Below are 20,383 nucleotides of genomic sequence, written 5' to 3'. Positions count from 1 at the left end.
TAACACACTTTTATAATGAATGTTTGCCATACTGAAAAAAATGCTAAATATGTTAATAAATATTTATAATAATCTTACACCATGTTAAACGTGTGGATCAATTTTGAAGTGGTGGATGAATAAAGATTGAACGTCAATGTTTTTGATTCTTTATCGTTTTATCTTTGTGTCGTTATAAAAGGGACATAGTAACACTTTGTTGTGGATATCATCAAAGGGTTTAAAGTCACATCCCAATTGTATTTTTTTGTACTGTAAAATTGTTCCCAGTGGTCTTTTAATTAAGCAGTTTTTAGCTAAAGAATCAAAACCTGTGTCGTTTCTTAGGACAGAGTTGCAGGATCTCTGTAGAAATTCACTTTTGGGTTGTGGGTGGGACTGTTGCCGCTGAAGTTAGCCTTTTTCCCAGGATGCCTTTGTGTGCACTCTCTCATGCTAGTAACACGCGGCTCACAAGCCCAAGCTAAGATTAGCGCAAACAAAAACAAATGGCAAGCAATATCGGCGGTATCCAGCCGCACAGTTTACAGATAGATGGCAGCTCAGACAAGAAAAGGAAAACGTACATTTGTCTGCAAGTGGAGGCTTTAGAATTGCAGCAAAGAAAGCCAGATATTTTCCGCCCATGTCAGTAGCTGCGTCAAGTCTGATCTTTTCAAATCCGGCTTTCCTCACCTCCCAGTCCAAAGCAAAATGAATAAGGAAATACTCAGAAACACAGTTTTAATCTTAAATTATTTTATATATGTCCCCCTAGTATGAGAAAAATGCTCCAAGAACAATAAAAGCGCTATTTTCAATGAAGCGGGTCTTAAAAAACATCCTATTTTGTGTTTGGCATCATGTGACAGTCATTATTTGACACCTGTAACACAGACTGTAGATTGACAGAATGACATTGTTTTGTAAAGTGCAGTTGTTCAACGCCTTAGATAGAATCTAATATTGCAAATATCTAGTAAAAGAACATCTCTCCTCTATATTTCATCACCACTACACTGGTTGACAAAGCTAAAGGCCATACATGCCTCGCATCAAGTGTGTTGATAATTACAATAGCTATGAAGAAGTTTTGGTTGCATACCAACTGCCTGTTTGTCAAATAGCTGTCTGATGGGTCTGAAAGCTAAATACTCCACTGTCTAAAAAACGGCTTCTCCTCTACTATGTAGCTTCCAAACAGTTGCTGGCGAATTCAGCATTTCCCCGTAAGGGTAAATATTCGTTGCTGCAGTATTTTTGCTTGTCTAAAAATCTTTTCTCGTCCATTCTTCCATCTGTGCTTCTATAAATTGGGTAAGACGGAGTCACAGCAAAAAGGAGAAAGAATGTGTATGAGATTTTTGAGCCAACACAATGCTGCTGTCTTGGATTGCCATGAAATGACCTATGTCCTCAACAAAAGAGAAAAGCATACAAACAAAAAAACATTGCATCTAAAGCCTTAACGTATCTAACAGAGACTAAAATTTGCGGTATATAGTGAAATACCGGTTGTGGGTGAATCCATTTAAACTGTTTTGCTCACTGTCTAACAATTGCATCCACTTGTAAACATGCCTCAATTCTTGTTGCCCCTGTCAACAAACACGCCTCAGACTTCAAAAGCAGAAACTTGTTAGTCTGACCGAAATAACCTGTCACAATAAGTACCTTGTTAGCAGCTGGAAGCATGCCTTATTTTTACATAATGCTGTTTTAACCATACAATTATTCAGCTTTGTTGCTACTTTCCAGGTCACAGTGGTTCCACTGCTCATTATTCCGAGTCCCTCCACATTAAGTTGTTAATCCACAGATGCAGTAATTAAATCCATGGGAGGCTGCTTGATGTTATATTTTCAGAACACATGTTAGTATCTGTCATATTTTCAGAGGGCAAATTCAAGGTGCCACGAGAGGTGACAGTGATTAAGCAAGAACGCGGGATGCAACTGTAGATAGACATGAAGAAAGTGAAGAAAAAGAACATCAAACTTTTCCTGTTCTTTTACTTTTATAAACTTTTACTGTTAGTTCACATACAAAATAAGCTTCAAACTCCATAGGTGTTAAGATAACTTTTAACGAGTTCTATTAAAAGTATTAGCTTCCAGTGTGGAATAAATGTTGGCCCATCCCCTTTTGCTACAGTACTTCATTTGGGGTTTGGAGCATTCGCTAAAGTACCACAGTCCTGCTCCAACAGCATAACTGGTTTGAAGTTTGGCAAGGTCCATCTGGTTATTTTATCATTTTTTTGCTGAAGTGTGGTTAATTATTGTTGGCAAGAAAGAGCCTGATCTTATATTTTACTATTGAATCCTGTGTAAGGAAAAGACAGAATCTTATAAATAAGCTGATATAATTGTATAATTCCGTGTTCTATTTATTTTCACAACCAAAATCACAGATCATTAACCTACCACCACCACACTTAGATTTTGGTTTTGTAAGGTTGTGCTTTTTTTGCATGACAGTGTTCAAAACTCTCATGCATAACTTCTTATATTTTGGAGACCATTGTCAGACTTTACGTAAACGCATGGTTATTGAATGCGCATTGCAAGTTCAACCAGGTCAAACTTTGACCAATCAGGGACTCGAATTTGGCAGTGACGAATGGAAATGTTTACTTTAATTCACAAAAGTGCAAACCACTTGAAATTGGATCATGGAGGAGAAATTAATAATTGTAATTACTAGTGAAACGTATCAGAGAAAAAGAAGAAGCCCCTCCCTGCTTGTCCAGTGTGAACACCATGGGCTACACGCGTCACATGCCCGTTGTGTACACAGCTTTACAGTTAATTTTGGAGACTCCTTTTTTTTTAACTTAGAATTGAGGGATCAGGCAAAAACAAAAACCATTCAGGGCTGTAATGTGGTGTCTAGATAAAAAGCCTAAAGTGCCATTGAAGAAAAAAGAATTGAAGGAAAAATAAATAAATAAAAAAACTAACTGGTGTGCACCTGTTAGTTTGTTTTTCTTTTTTCTTTTGTGATGCTGTGATGCTGAAAAACTCATCCATGCATTTGTTACGTCGAGGCTGGATAACTGTAACTCTTTGTTAGCGGCGTGTCCTAAGAGTTCCTTAAGAAGTCTCCAGCTTGTTCAGAATGCAGCAGCTAGATTGTTAGCAGGAACTAGCAGAAGAGATCACATCACTCCTGTGTTAGTTTCGCTCCATTGGCTCCCAGTTGATTCTAGAATCAAGTTCAAGATCCTCCTGCTAACCTATAAGGCCTTACATGCTATGGCCCTGTCCTATATTGAGGACCTCATAGTCCCTTACCATCCAAACAGAACGCTTCGCTCCCAAAATGCAGGACTGCTTGTGGTTCCTAGAATTAGTAAAAGTACGGTTGGAGGTAGAGCGTTTAGCCACCAAGCCCCAGTTTTATGGAATAAGCTCCCAGCTCATGTAAGAGAGGCCGACACAGTTAGACTGAAAACATTCCTCTTTGGACAGAATTATTGTCAGACTAGTTAGTATTCAGAGATTATTTAACTTAATGTTAATGTGTTTAAATTAAACTTAATAACAATAACAATTTGTTTTTAGTAGGCTGCTATAGGTTGAAGCTGGGGTGGCTATGGTGCACTGGGGTTCTGTCCTCTTTTCTCATCTACTTCTACCCTTCCTCTCCTCTATTTTTGATCATTATTCATCATTTAGTTCCCTCTGTTTGGTGCAGTGTGATTCATGTACTGTCCCTCTTTTCCTCTCCCCTCCGGGTGAGTGGGAGTGCTTCCAGATTCCAGTTGGTTCATCCGTGCTCCTGTACCTGACCGTGTACCTCGTCTCTGGCTCGCCTCTACCACAGCTCGTACACCTGGCTGTGGATCCTGCCTCTGGCTCGTCTCTGCTCTGTACCTGGCCGTGTAACTCCTTTCTGTTCCTGCTCCTACTACATCTGGCTGTGGTTCCTGTCTCCGGCTCGACTCGCGCCCCCGGCCGCCCCCCCAACTCCGTCTGGATGAAGCTCGTCTGCTGGACTTTAGATACGTAGTTGTAGAGTTAGATAAGTTAATTCTTCTCTATGAATTCTGCTAATCGCAGGATCCCTCTTTCATGTGGGCACCCCTGAGTTTTCTTCGTTTTTACCGGAATCCGTTTTTTTAGGAGTTTTTCCTTACCGCGAAGGGGGGTCTAAGTGCAGGGGTGCCAGTTTAGCTTAGTCAGTTTGTTAGTTCAATTTCGTATTTTCTCATTGTATTCTATGTATTTATGATTCTTTTGATTTAATGTTTTCACTTTTTCAATTACCGATACGAACCCCATGAAGACGAGTGTTGTTGTGAATTTGGGCTATGCAAATAAAATTGAATTGAATTGAATTTTACTTCAATTTTATTTTTTTACTTCAAATTTTTTTTCCTTCAATGGCCCTTTAAATGAAATGAAAATAAGGTTTCTTCTAATTTAATGTAGTAAAACATTACATGCTTTGCACTAAAAAGGTATTTTTTCAGCTGGACATGAAGGAATTGCCCACCATGTCCCTGTTATTATTGATTTATGAATTATGACTGATACAGAACTAAATCTCTGCATACTTATGACAGACAACAATGCCAATAGTCTCCAGAGCATGGCTTTTGTAACGACACAGTAAGGATTGCATTAGGGTTTGAGTCTACTTCATATCAATTTAATCTCTCTCTTACCTCCTAATCTAATCAAAGGGTCTGTGGATGACAGGTGGTCTTTTCATCAGTGCGACTAACAGCTACACAGAAAAAAACAACCCCACTGCGGCCAAGCCAGAGGATAACAGATTTGCATTTTGTGTAAGAACATGATGAGAGGGGGCAAAGAATAACAATGGAGCTTATGCGCTTCAAGGTTGAGCAGTAAGGGTAAATCGGGTAGACGGGGAAATTAATTTATACGGACAAGGCTTATAAACTTTGATTTTGTAGGATAAACCTCATCCTGGATTACATTTTCAAAATATTCGAGGTATTTTTATATATCTGACAACAACGGAAATGAAGTCATCTTGTTCATTGTATCTCGTAAAAATACAATGTTAAACAATTACTGATATAATAAAATGTATGTGAATCTCCTTTTCTGACTGTACGTTTTAGATTGATGCAGAAAAAAAAGACGTGTTTTGCAGTCTTGAAAATGGCTCAAAGGCTGTCAAACCTACAGGGTGCATAATCTTTCAAAGGCACAGACAAGAGGAAACTCATTTTCTTAGAGCTTAAGAGACTTATTATTACACCTGTGATCATAATTCTCAATAAAATTGACAGAAAGACAGCGATCCAGAACTGCTTCTTTAAATTGTGAGAGCAAAAAATCCCTACCGCGTCTATGTATTTTTAACTTCTGATTATCAAAACAATTGGAAACAAAAAAGAAAAAACAACATGATCACAGTCTCAATCACAAATACAGGTTTGTTCTTGTTTTAAAAAATTCTACTGTCGTGAATAATCTGCATAGTGTAATATTCAATTTGAGCATCTCAGCTTGCCGGTTGGTGTTTTTCACGTGTCATTACTCAGTTAAAATTCATTCATCACCTACATTAACCCCCTCAAAGGACCCTTCCTGTCCTGCTAAAGGTCATTGTCCGTCAACAATGAAAACGTATTTTTGATTTAAAATAATTGCAAGGTGGGCTGCACGGTGGCGCAGTGGTTAGCGCTCTTGCCTCACAGCAAGAAGGCCCCCGGTTCAAGTCCCAGCTGGGGGACATGAAAAACACATCAGTAGGGGACCTTTCTGTCTGGAGTTTGCATGTTCTCCCCGTGCATGCTTGGGTTTTCTCCAGGATCTCCGGCTTCCTCCCACCGTCCAAAAACATGCTTCATAGGTTGATTGGCAACTCTAAATTGTCCATTGGTGTGAGTGTGAGAGTGAATGGATGTGTGATTGAGGATATTCTACCCTGCGACAGACTGGCGACCAGTCCAGGGTATCCCTTGCCTACGCCCAAGTGGCCGGGATAGGCTCCGGCAACCCCGTGACCCCGAAAGGGAATAAACGGTAAAAGAAGATGAGATGAATAATTGCAAGGTTTTTAATAAAATTGCAGAAGCACCTTTTTTAAGAAAAGAAAAGAAAAGCAGCAAAATAAGGAGCTGCTGTTTTGAGACTGTTATATGTGACTATAAAGAACATTTTTGCATAAAAGAAAAGAAAGATCAAGTTCTGCAACAAGAGCTATAAATGTATACAAGCGACTTGTGTGGCAGCTAAGAGATCTTGTGAAAAAATACTAAGGCTATATTATGTAGTGAATGTTTGTAATTATAAGGCTGTCAGGCTTTGACGAAATAAAAAAATGAAATAAATAAATAAATACTATATTTATCTTATCATGTCTGAACTAAACTCAGAAGAAGATGTAAAGCATCTATAGTGTTTTTAAATGCTAACGCTTGTTTGGATACATATCTACCCCATAACAAGCAGATCATTCAGTCGGGTCACTTCATTTATAGGGTTAGGGTTAGGCTTCTGTTTTAACAGGAAACTGACTATCATCTGAAATAAAGAAATGTGTGCTTTAGTGAAAACCTACAAAAAAAACGTTGACAGTTGAATTGTTATACATAGAGCCTGGTATCCACACTCTGGTGTCACAAAATATTATTTGGGGGTTTCATGGCAACAGCAGATAAAAAGACAATGTGGACTCAAAAAAAATAAATAAAAATAAATTTAAAAAACTGTGTAGTTTTCTAGGACATAGTTTCTGCAGAACGGCAGGAGTTTATTAGAAATTCACCTTTGAGTTGTGGGTAGGACTGTATGGAAGCGGTTCTGTGGCATAAATAAAAGTAAAAGGCAATTCCAGAAATGCTTTTTCATTTTCAAAATGTAACTGCATTTTTTGGCTCAAAATTAAAATGAAAAAGCAATCCGCCACAATGCTTTTTATTTTTCTACTTCAACCCTGCTTATTCTGTCACTTAATTAAAATGATAAAGAAAATGGTATTTGATAATTCATTTTCAAAAAGTTCTCTGTTAAATGTGTAGCAAAATTCATTTAGAAATGTCTAATTTGACAGTTAAAATGCATTAACAGAAATGCTTTTTCTTTTTCAAAATGTAGCTGCATTAAATGACTCAAAATTCAAATGAAAAAGCAATATTTCAAAATGCTTTTTCATTTTATACTTAAAACCGCTTATTATGTGTCATAATTAAAACGAAAATGCAAAAAAGGGGATTGCATTTGCATTTTCACATCCACCCTGCATAATCTGTAGCAAAATTCATTGAGCATTAGCAGAAGGGAGGCGGGGCGATGACGTCACTGCTTTGTCCGTGTGTCCAGCCGCTGAAGTTGGCTTGCGATTCACAGCTTCTGATTCGCGAGGGCACTAAAGGAACATTCTGCTGCATTTTTCGCATTAAGATCCAGGAATCCAGGTTTGAGCAGTCCAGGTCCAGCGGTTTGTGAACAGGATCCGGTTTTAGGTGATCTTACCAGAGAACATTTTGAAAATGAAATGTGAAATACCATTTTCATTTTAATTTCAATTAAGTGACAGAATAAGCAGTGTGGATTGCTTTTTCCTTTTAATTTTGAGTAAAAAAATGCAGCTTCATTTTGAAAATGAAAAAGCATTTCTGGTTTTGACTTTTCTTTTTATTTATGCTACACAATCGCTTCCATAGGACTGCTGGCACAGAGCATGCCCGGTCCCACAGCTCAGAGGAGCAAAAGGAAGACGTCTACATGGATTTAGTCATCTACCACTTGACGTATCAGAAGGGTTGAGCAGGGAGCTTGTGCCTGGTTGTAGTTTCACAGCTACAAGCTTTGACCGCTCCTGATTCACAACTATTTGAATAAAGACTTATACAGAAATGTAATTTTAAGCTTCAATTTCTTATTACCTGTCCTCCATCATGAGAAAAAAAAATACAAGATCATGATAACAAAAACTCAAACATATTTTTTTATCAGAGTGGGTCTTTCAGATCACTCATTTCTCATTTTTTTGTTTCATTCACACTGTCGGTCTACTAAAATCTCCCACTGACAGTGTCTCTAAAGTGGCCTGTAACAGACGGAGTTAGCAAAGCTAACCATCAGTCATGCGCACCACTGGTTCTGACTTTCCATATAGAATTCATAGATCCAAACAAAGGAAAAGGTCAATAATCTGTATTTTTTATTCCCTGATTCTTTTCATTGTTGCATCACTCCTCACTTTCCGTCTGAAACCTTTAGCTCGCCTGTCTTCTTAATAAACCCAGTCAAAGCCTCAAGCTTTTTTGATTGGCAAGCAAATTTGTCAGAAATGTTTGACTGCATGACAGGAGCTCATTCTTTGTTTGAGGTGTGCCAAACTAGCTACCAGGCAGGTATTATGCAAATGTGTTTCATGGTGATACACATGAAGGAAGGTTTCAGGGTGTACAGAAGCAGAGCCTGCCTGCTCTTGGAAAGAACACAGTCTGTTTCCATCCACTACAATGCCTCAGATCTTTTCCTTGCATAGAAAGAGGACACATTCTGAATTCTTTCGTTGGGAATTTCAGTTACCACCACTTTGCAATCTTGAAAACCCTTGTGCAAACTTGTCATTTGTACAAAAAAAAACTTGTTTGTGCTATTTATATTTGCTACATTTAATGAAATTTGTATTAAATAAATTGTCTGTAGTTATTCAAGTAGATAAACGATTAGCAAATTAAACATATAGCTGTTCTTGCACCACTGAGCGGTATATATAAAATTATTAATACGGTATATTATTAGTATAGGTAAGACTGCATGCATTTCTACTTAGAAATTACAATTTGATGCAAATTCCTAGAGAATGTTGAAAAATTCCAAATAATTTGATTGACAATTGACTTTTTTAAGAAAACCAGCTTACTGCATTTGGCAGACACCACAAAAAAACTTTCCTTTAAAGACCCACCCTGATGAAAATGGTCTTTTTACTACTTTTTGGGGGTCATTTTTCTAATGATGGGTGCCATTTGTTTAGAAAATTTAGCTCAAAATTGCGTTTCTGAGTATTTCTCATGAGCAGACAAAGCAATGCTGTTAGTAAAAGAGCTTATTTGTGATGTAGAAAATAGGCTGGGCGGGGCAACAAGCTCCCTACTCTGTTGAAACAGAGCTCTCAGCGAATGGTGAGGGAAAGGGGGCGGAGCTACTTGGAAACAACAGCCCCACCTGCAACTCAGAGGCAAATTTCTTACTAAATATAAACACTGTGCAATAACTATTTTAGGTTAAAAATGACAAATATAACCAGAAGACAACTGGGAACACTTCGACCTAGATCATAGATGAACAGAGTGGGTCTTTAACCTTCTCTTTTATTTACTTTGTAATATCATACACTTTAAACACCAACAAAGAACTTGTTTTAACCACATTTTCTTTTGTTTGTGCATCATCTTTTTATTTATTTATTTTAACTTGTCCTGTCCAACAGCTGGGCAAACAGGTGAGAGCTGAATGCCTCTTGTGTTGGACATATTTTACTTTAACAACATGGGTTATGCATCTTCAGAGAAACCAAAGGTGTGTCTGAATAAACCCCTTTTGTTATCTAGGCCAAACTTTTTAATCATATTTGAAAATCTTTTTGTGTTGGACTGGACGGAAAAGGAAAGGGGAGAAGAAGAGAGAGGGATGTTAGAGAGAGGGGGGTAGAGGGGTGATTATAGAAGGGGGGGGGGGGGGGTAAAACCATGAAGCAGCATAAATCAACAAGTTGCTGGATGGTTATACTCATTACAGTGAGGTTCAGATGTAATGCAAGTCTATAAGGGTGGGGCCTGTCCACACATACACACTCAAATGTTATAAACATACCTGTTGTACCAAAAAATGTTCACATGTCAACATTTACACAACACAAATAATGTTCACACACGCATACTTATGCATTCAGTAGTGTGAAATATTTAATTCAACTACGCTAAGTATTTGTGCAAAGGTAAGCTAACACCTGTGCCCGAGTGAGTGTTTATGTTCTTCTAAAATGGATGATTGAATGTACCCCCCCCCCCCCCCAGCTGTGCATCATCTTTGACTTCCTTAGTTTTGCATCCACATAGTTCTGTTCTTTCTGATTGACTCTCACTGTTCCAGATGAGATGAGAGACTCCATTATGTCAAATGCATGGGATAAAGTCATTAAGGGACAGGAACGGATTGATTAAAAAAGGAAAATTACAACAACTGGTTACTTTATAATAAAGAAAATTGTTAATCGAATAACAGCATGAGTTTTTTGTTTTTTCAGCAAAGCCTCACTTTTTTTCTCTACAGAACGAGTTTGTTTTTGTCTTGTCTCGTTTTCCTCGGATGAAATGCAAACGTATCCTCATGGTTAAAAACTGACACATTAAGATGATGGACAGCCACTCTGTTTCTGAGCAGAATAGAAAGTGACATATCTGCTTATTTCTCCTGGGCCTGAAATTCTGTTGCTGAGACGCCGAACATTTTGAAAGACTATCAGTGTCTGTGTGTGTCCCTGTGTGCTAAAGTGTGCTGCCATCAATTTGTATTTCAAAATTAGTAAATCAGCCAGTTGTCTTTCAAGGAAGGACATCCACTCAATCTTTGTCAGTCAGATGATTCTCCAGAGAAGCTCCATCCACAACACTGATGCTTTAGATTTTCATTCCAATCAAGCCTGAAAAGTGGCAAACCAGGCCTGAATGAATGGGATTAAACAGTGTGGGGAGATATAGGGGAGATGGCAGCATATTTTATCAAAAAGAGAACTTGTTTGGGAGACGCATAATGCTATTGGTATCTTCTTCATTTGCATTTCAAAATGAAAACCACTGTGGACACTTGTTTTGTAATTAATTTTAATTCTAATTAACACAAACTATTTCATACTTTTTACTGATAAATTCAAGGGGTTGTTACCCCAATCATGAAGCTTAGATAAGATCCATTTTATGATCATTTTTCAAGCATTAGAGACATCCTCCTAAATGGAACACCGTTGATGATGATCTTGGAATTGATTGTGGATTAATGCTCTGCACAAAACCCAAAAGTGGGACAGTTCAAGTTTCATGAAAAGCTTTAGAAGCTGAAAGTTTGAATTTATCTTAAAAATACTGCATTGTTACACACACCAATAATAAACACAAACACAGTCACAAATGCTTGCTTTTGTTTGGTCATTGCTACAAATATTCTAATCTGCAACATATATCACTTTACACTTTTAATAAAAAATAAGAAGGGGTTACATAAACTGGGACATTTTCCTCAACGACTCTTGACAACAGTATTAACTACACTACTCAGAAAAAGGTAGAGATGTTTTGAAATACTCAGTGGATGTTGTATACTGAGTGTTTCACTTTCCAGATTTTTGGAATAGGGAGGCAATTGTAGTGATAGACACGCCCCATTTTGTGTTTTCCAATCAATGGTCTCATCTGTTTATAGTGTGTCTTACTTACTTGTGCCAACAACCAAACAAGTTCTAAAAGAAAAACAATTTCAATGTGGCATCAATCTTAACATTTTGTGGGAATAAGGAGCGGATTTTTGCCAGTAAGTCATTCCAAGTTTATCTTTCAAACAGCCAAGAAAACCCAATGCCGCTTAACAGATGACCAGAGCCACCTGTCCCTTGCACCTTCAGGTTGGTAGTAGGCAGTCAGATGTTACTTGTAAACATGGTGAGTCTCAAAGTGTCATTAGAAGACTCACATCAAGACACAAAACTACTTGCAGTTTGTGACAGGCCCAGGAGCGGAGCTCCACAAGTCACAGATTGCAACCATGGCCAGTATCTAAGGACCTCTGCACTGAGACATTGTTAAAAAAATCCACACAGCTGCAGGTCCATTTACCAGATGTGAGGAGCACTAAGATTTCCAGAAAAATCATTCACAACCAACTCCACCGCTTTAAATTGACCCGCTGTGAACATTTGCAGTGGACACGAGACTATGTGACCTGGACAATGCAGCAATGGTCTACCTACTGATCAAAGAAGATTCACCTTGCACAGAAATGATGGTTATCAGTGTTGCTAGAGATGGTGAGGTGAAGGATACGCTCATGTCAACATGGTCCCCAGGGTTCGCTTCGGTGGAGAAGACGCAACAGTTTGGGCAGGCATCACCAGTCAGTGAAAAAACAATTTGGTTATTTTAGATGGCCCAGTCACTGCAATTTCTTAGAGACATCATAGAACCCATCATTGTCCACAATTCCACCAGCACACCCCAAACTTTCTGTTCGTGGATAATAATGCTCAACTACATTGAGCCAGAAGGGTTACTTGAGGAAGTCGGAGAGCCTCTGACCTGAATTCCATAGAGCCTGTCTAGGATCGGCTGAAGCAGAGACTGGATGATCATGCCTCACCCCAAAGTGACCTGGCAGAACTATGTGTAGTTCTAGTGGAAGACTGAAAAGCATTTCCTCAGAGCAACATAATGAGGCTAATGAGGAGCATGGCACGTCACTGTCAAGCTGTTATTGCGGCAACTGGTAGAAATAACATGGTCAGTTTGACATTATTTTTTTTTATTTTGGGCTATTTATGTCTTCATTTCTGAGGTAATGCAAACCAATTGGTTTCTTCTTATTCATTAGTCAAAGTCAAAGTAACTTTATTGTCAATCTTTACAATGTTACCGCATACATAAAAATGAAATTCCGTTTCTCTTCAGGTCTTAAATTCAAAATGAATTTTATTGTCTCTCGTGAAAATTAAACCAAATATGAAAAGCACTTATTTAAATAACAATACTCTAACTTATTGTCAACAGTATATTTATTTATTATATATATATTTTTATCTAAAAATTCAAGATGCAGTTATAATCGTAGTTCCATTTAAACCTGTGGCATATGTAGCTCAATGTGGATTCTATAGATTATTACTTTGTTCAACTTCTTGAAAACTTTAGTAATTTTTCAGTAGTAACAGAGTGATGCTGCTCTGCCAGGCAGCTTATCTTTCTGAGAAGAAAACTTAAATTCAAAATCAAAGGAGGATATCAATTAAAATTTAAAGTCATGCATCAAAATACAAATAAACTAAAACAACACTGCAAACATAGGTGGACAACCTGGTGACTTATTCAAGCAATGATTAGTGCATGTTTGCAGTTTGAAATCACTGTAACAGAACAACATGTTCCTTTGAAGTGCCATTTTGCACTTAGCAAAAGTAAAAAAAACATGGATTTAAAAATAAAAATGTGTTTCTGTCTCTGCTTTTATGCAAGGTGAATGTTTTAGCTGGGTACTGCTAATCAGTACCAGCAATTGGTAAATAATCATGAGCAGGTGTGCAGACCCTCATATGACTTCTTATGAACTGTCGTATTCAGTTCTATTAGCACAATGCTGAGGGAAAAAAAGAAGAAAAGAACAAAACATTTGCTCCTTTATGATATGGTAATTTTGCAACGCAAAACGTTTGGAAAAGTTTTTTTGTCCAACAGATGGGAGCTGAAATCCTCTTGTGTTGGACATATTTTACTGTTACAACATGGGTTTATAAATATTCTGACACACAAGGTGTATATTTGTTTAAACCCCTTATAGGCTAGGAATCATAAAGCAACAAGTTGCTGGAAGTTTGATATTCATTACTGTCAGGTGTAACTGTTTGTCTAAAAGGGGTGAGCCCTGTCCACACTCAAATGTTAGAAACATACCTGTTGGCTCCAAAAATCTTCACATACAAACATGTTAACATGTACACAGTACAACTGCACTTCACACACACATACTTATGCATTCAAAGCATCACATGTCAAGCATTTAATTCAGGCACGTATACTATTTGTGCAAAGGTGAGCTTATACCTGTGCTCGAGTGAGTATTTATGTATTGTTTAGGTGTATGATGGAATGGTAAACAAAAGAGGGGGAGTGCCTGGTCATCCCCACACCAAGAGCCCCACCGAAGCAGCAGTGGTAACCAGGACCGACACCAGCACGGTATACTAGATAGAGCAAATCTGTCCGTAGCGCAATCACGTCAGCCACCCAGTCCAGCTAGACACCAAGACCAGGGCCAGCAGGACTGCCACAGGGACCCCCAACGCCAGAGAGCTGGGAGGCACAAGAGCACATAGTGCAAGCTCCAGCCCAGCCAGATGAACCCCCACCACCTAGCTCGGGGCCAGAGCCTGGGAACACACCCCCAGCCCCAGATGAGCAACCCATCACCACAAAGGATTTCTAAGCATCCCCCCACCCAAACCCCAGGCATGAGCCAGGGCCCCCAAAAGGAGACCCACCCACCCACTCCAAACGAGGCCGGAGAGAGCAAGGAAGGAGGACACCCAAGAGAAGTGGGGTCCCCGAAAAGCATTGTAAACATGGACTGACCAGGCTCACCCACTGTTTGAAATTTGGAGAGGCCCAGCGCTCAAGGGCAAAAGCCAGAACCCACACCACAGGGACAAGGATATCAGGTATCCCTCCCCTTGCGTGGAGGGAGGGCCACCGGACCAGGAAGCCAGCACCCAAGGGACACGGCTGCTGTTGACAAGGGGCTGGTTCCCCCCAGCCAGGGATGGGGTAGGGGACAGGTCTAAACAGAGAAGGGAGGGGCCCAAATGCATGCAGCAACCATGGGAGCGGGACCACAGGGCCAGAGAAGAAGTGATCTCAGCCCCAGGTGCATATGGGCAGCCTATCCAGTGTAGGTGGACCCTCCCTTCGGGGGGGGGCGACCCGCGCCAGCCTCCCCACACCCAAATCTGGGAGACCATGTGGCGCCCCCACCCAGGTGCCAAATCCGACGCCCCCAACAAACGGAGTCTCTACCAGGCACCAGAAGACCCCGGCCGCAGCCCGACAACCATGGCAGATGGACAAGGAGCGTTGACGCCCTGGCACCCCGCAACCCTTATTTATGAAGTTAGCACTGGGAGACCAGAGAGACTCTGTTCTAAGTTACTTGAACTCTTCATTGTCATTTTTTCTAAGCTGATATGACCAATAGCAGATTCCTGTATTGACTTTGTTTATTTTTTTTCTCTTTTTCTTCAGTTTATTAAAATTGTTTTTTTGCAATACAAAAAAATTATGAAAATTATAGATAGTAACCGTCCCTCTGTATTGATGAATCTCATGTCACCAAGCGCCAAGCACCAACGTTTTGGAAAAGTTGAAACCACAATCACTAACAAACATTGAAACAAAAAATGTACAAGCAGTCTTCATAGAAATTAATGACACTACAAATTGGCTCCACCACAAATTCTCAAACATCAACCATGCTATAATAAAAAAAACAATAATATGAAACTTCTCAGTAGGCAAATGCATAATACCCTAATTATAGTAAGATAGTAATCAACATTTGGTTGTGTGAGTAAAAACACTGCTCAAAAAACTTAGGGGAACACCTGAGCAACTTAGTCTTGCTCCAATTCAATCATACTTCTGTGTAATTAAACTGTATTTAGGAAGCAGCCCTAACTGACAGTCAATTTCACAAGTTTTTTTACAAGTGGTAAAAACACAGATGGAAATAACAGGCGATCAGCAACACACCTCCAGTTAGGTGCAGTTCTGGAAGTGGTGACCATAGACAACTTCTCCGTCTTTTTCTGAGTGATGACTTTTAAATGCTGAGAGTGGTGTGACTTCAGCAGTACCATGAGACGGCATCTATAACTCACACAAATGGCCCAGGTAGTCCAACTCATCCAGGACGGCACATAAATGCGAGTTTTGGCAAGATTTGTTGTGTCTGTCAGTGTAGTATCTAGAGTATGGAGGCACTACCAGGGGACAGGCCAATACACCAGGAGATATGGAGGAGGCCAAAGAAAGGCAACAACCCTGCATCAAGACAACTACCTCCTCCTTTGTGCAAGAAGAAACAGAAAGAGGACTGCTAGAGCCCTATAAAACCTCCAAGACCTCCAGCAGGCAACAAATGTTCATGTGTCTGATTAAGCTGTTAGAAACAGACTTCATGAGCGTGGTCTGATGGCCCTAAGTCAAGTCCTACAATGTGCAAAATGTTTAGCATTTGCTAGAGAACACCAAGATTGGCAAATTTGCCACTGGTGCCCTGTGATCTTCCCAGATAAAACCAGTTTCACTGTGAGAACATGTGTCCGATGTGACTGATTCTGGAGACAGTCTGGAGACACCGCCGAGAATGCTCTGCTGCCTGCAACATTGTGCAACATGACCGGTTTGGCAGTGAGTCAGTAATGGTTTGGGGTGGCATTTCTTTGAAGGGCAGCACAGCTCTCCACATGCTCACCAGAGGTAGACTTACTGCCATTAGGTATCAAGATGAGACTCTCAGACCCCTAGTGAGACCGTATGCTGGTGCGGTTAGCCCTGGGTTCCTCCTAACGCGAGACAATGCTAGACCTCGTGTGACTGGAGTGTTTTGGCACTTTCTGCTAGATAAAGGTTTTGATGTAATGGACTGACCTACCTGCTTCCAAGACCTTAGATCCAATTAAGTACATCTGGGACATCATGTCTCGGCCCATCCACCAACATCAGGTTGCACCACAGACTGTCCAGGTGTTGGCGGATGCACCCAGGAGACCATCCACCGCCTAATTTTGGTATGGTTGTGTCATCAGAACATGCATTTTTGTAAAGAAAAAGCATTTCAAAATAATATTTTATTCGTTCAGGTATATGATGTGTTTTGTTAGTGTTCCCTTTATTCTTTTATGCCGTGTATTTTTTTCTTTTTGTTTTTGTAAATAGTGATGTCACACTACCCTCCAAAATTGATCTGCAAATTATTAGCATTATAAATTTTATTTTTTTCATTAATATACAGTTTAAATTAAAACTATTTAACACTATACTAAACATAATTTTTATCATATTTATAAATTGAAGAAATGGATAGGAATTATTCTAGGACAAAATCTTTGCATTTATTATTTTGCTGCAGTCGTATTTTTTTTGTTACATCAATTATTCTCTGTTGGACATCGCTCTGCTGACTTGCTGATATATACTTAAACATAATTAGGCTTTGAAAAGGCATTTAATTCCGACTAAACAACAAGAAGTAAAACAAAAACCTGCAGGGTTCAGAGAGATGAGCTGTTAAGCTCTCACCCTGACAAAATGGAAGTACTGCATAAAAATAGGCATGCCTATAGCTCTGTCATTTAATGAGTCTTTTTCAATTACCTTTCTGAGACGCAAATACGATCAAAGGTTCTGATGAAAAGTAAACCAACACTGAGTGCATCGTGTAGCTTGAATGACAGTAAGTAACACTATCGGATGCATAATCAAAATGTCAGTGTCAGCCCACCAGAATCCCATTACACCACACCATGACCATATGTTTGCAGCAAACTAGATAATCCTGCTGTTTAGCTTTCCGCTCACATTCAGGTCAGCAGCTTGTTGTTCCTGTAAATTGATCAAATTGTGTTTCCACACCAAAATACTGTCCTCTCGTCAGCCTACAACCCGACAGAATCAGTCAAATTCTTACTGCTTCATGCCAAATGGGCCATTTGACTCCCAGCCATTTGACTTGCATTTTCATTGCAGAGTGGCAATGAGGTCTTCACATGCAAAAATCATGCAATAGATTTGTTTGCTTTGTTTTTCTAGATTGGGACCGACCAATGGTCAGCAGCATGCACCTTAAGAAAACTTGTCAGGTATCATTGTTTTGCATAAGTCAAACTGGAACCCATCTTGTTTGGGAAATGGATGCATGTTGTTTGGCATCTGAAGCATCCAGCACAGCCATCTTCATCGCAATCATTACACTGCTGCTCTTTCACAGTTTTAAGGGAAGTAAAAACTGAGTGATGAATGGTGGATTTGCCCTCAGGCTAGGACTCAGTGTATGTCATTAGGAGAGAAGTGACTACATGGGCTACAGGGAAGGCAAACAAAAACAAACTGTTGTCCAATGTGGTTTTAGTTTTATTTATTGTGTGCATAAGAGCACATGCTATTAAGGGGACTGTATTATGAAACTGTTTTTGTTTATTAAAAGTAAGGTAATTCTGAATGTATATACTGTTTGTTCATTTAAACATGATCATTTCAACATAATTACATTGGCAGTCTTTAGGTGTTGTGAGGAGAAGCATATGGATTGTTGTGAGCTTGAACAGCAAACACATGACAATGAGATTTATTCTGTTGTTCAAGTAAAAAAAAAAAACGCTGATGTCCACAAAATGCATATTTTTTTTCTATTCTGTCAACCTGCTGTAATTGCCCCCCCCCAGCGGTACTAATTGGAAATGCAAAATAAGTCTCAGAGTCTTTGCATACCAGATGCCCAAAGCTAAGCATTTGCTTATATATCCAAATTGCGCTTCAAGAAAATCTGGACAGCAAGTAAATTATTTTCAACTAATGTTGTTTATAATTTAAATTTATCAAAGTAAGTACAACAAATGTATTCACAGACCTATTTTTATTTTTTTGAACAATAAAAAATTGACTTTTTTGCAAGGATAACACACTGAAATTATAATTCTTTAATTTACCTTTTAAAACTAATAATCATATTTTTTAATTATATACTTGACTTAAAAAAACGAGTGCATAAACAAAATGTGATCTATTATTCAGTCTTTAGTGTGTTGTCACATTCCTGAATAATTCATTTGATTTTCCCTCATATAAACAATAAATAGTCGCCGGTGAGGTATGTTAGTGCATAGATGCCAGTGCTCGGAAAATATGTAACAACTTTAGTTTTATAACTTTAAACTAAAACATTGCTTACATTCAAATGTAAACTTCCGTGCTTTAGAGCACACCCACGTTTCTCTTCTGTGGCACAGTGCGATGTGGAACACCCTTCCGGCAGAGGGATATCCCGTCCTGAGTCACTATGGCTGTACTTTAAAAAGACAAGTTCGGACGCCACTACGGCTCCAAATGCCTCTACGATTGTAGAGGTAGGGAGAAGCAGGATGCGTGGGGGTAGAATTCGGTTTCGGCCACACTGTGCTTGGGTGGCAGTGAAAAATCAAAGACAGTGTGATCTCTTAAATAAAAAAGACAGTGCCTGTGCTCAAAATCATGGCAAAATTCTGACATTCATTCTTTGGGCACTCTGGCATTCTCCCACAGTCCAAAAACAGGCTTTATGGATTAACTGGTTACTCTATAGAGTCATTAGGTGTACATGTGTAAGTGTGTGGGGGAGTGAACCCCGCCTTTACCCAAAAATAGCACAAAAAAAAAGGCTACTGCAAACATGTGACCCCAAAAGGGATTTAGCTGGTTAAGAAAAGGGATGGATGGATGGATGGATGGATGGATGGATGGATGGATTATGTCACTAAATAAAATAAGAAATGGATGAAGATGACTCATAAAATACATATTTTCATAGTACTTCATTTTAATTATTCCAACCTCTAACTCGTGAAAAGATAAACAAATAAAAGAAAGAGCGAGACACTTGGTAACATTTTGCAAATATCAAGAAAACAAAAGAAGTGCTAGAAGTAACCATTTTCCACACAGTATAACAAAAGACAACAAAAAAAGGTAAAACCCTTTCTCTCAAACAGACTTGCTGTGACAGGCATAAGATAAAGCACATATGGAAATTAAAATGAATTTGAGTCTTTATACTGCGTATTTCTGTGCATGTGTGTTCAGGAGTTTGTGTGGTTATATTTACTTTGAGGAACACCAAATGTATCTTTGGCAGGTGTAAAAAATCCTATTAGATGTTGTTTTTGTCACACCTTACCGAATTTTTTTCCATTAAGTCTCTACCTTATTCGAGCACATTTCCTGCCAAAGCTCGTGAATGAGAAGGAGCTTTGATAATGCCTTTGTTGGCTTGTATAATTATTTTTTTTTAATCACTACATTTAATCTTCATATCATCTGTCAGTCCTTCTGTCCAAATGTTATAGAACAAGTTTGTTAAGCTAGAATGAATGCAGACCCATCTAAACTTTTTGAGTTAGACAACTTGCAGAATTGGTGACTGCAAAATACTTTTATAAATATGCGCTTAAATAATAGTATGCATGCAATAAACATGTGTGAATTTTAACTTTCAAACTCAATGATTCAAATATTTATGTTGTGAATAATCTATTTAATCTAATTAAGAGAGTTATGCATGAAAGCATCGCTAAAAGTGATCATATACTTAAATAAACCTTGAGCAATTTTATGATTACAGTGTTAATTTAGCAGATAGCAGCAGGATCCTGTTTAACAGCTCATTGTTGTCCTCCTTCCTGATTGTGATAGCTCCCTTGAGCAACTGCTTATCTTTTTGAAAGTCTCTCACAGATACGACAGGTCATTAGGGACGAGAATTTTAATTTACTCCACAAAATGAAGTTGTGTCCTCAAACGCCTCTTGAAAGTTATTGCCTAAGTATAACTTAAAGGTTTCTATCATAGCTGCTAATATAAGATGAACTGGACTGAGTGAGTGTGACATCACCCACA

The sequence above is a fragment of the Oryzias latipes genome, chromosome 13 (assembly GCF_053564925.1).
Source record: "Oryzias latipes strain Hd-rR chromosome 13, Olatipes_Hd-rR_3.1".
NCBI lineage: Eukaryota > Metazoa > Chordata > Actinopteri > Beloniformes > Adrianichthyidae > Oryzias > Oryzias latipes.
The sequence above is the reverse complement of the archived record's forward strand: the minus strand, read 5'-3'. Positions refer to the sequence as shown.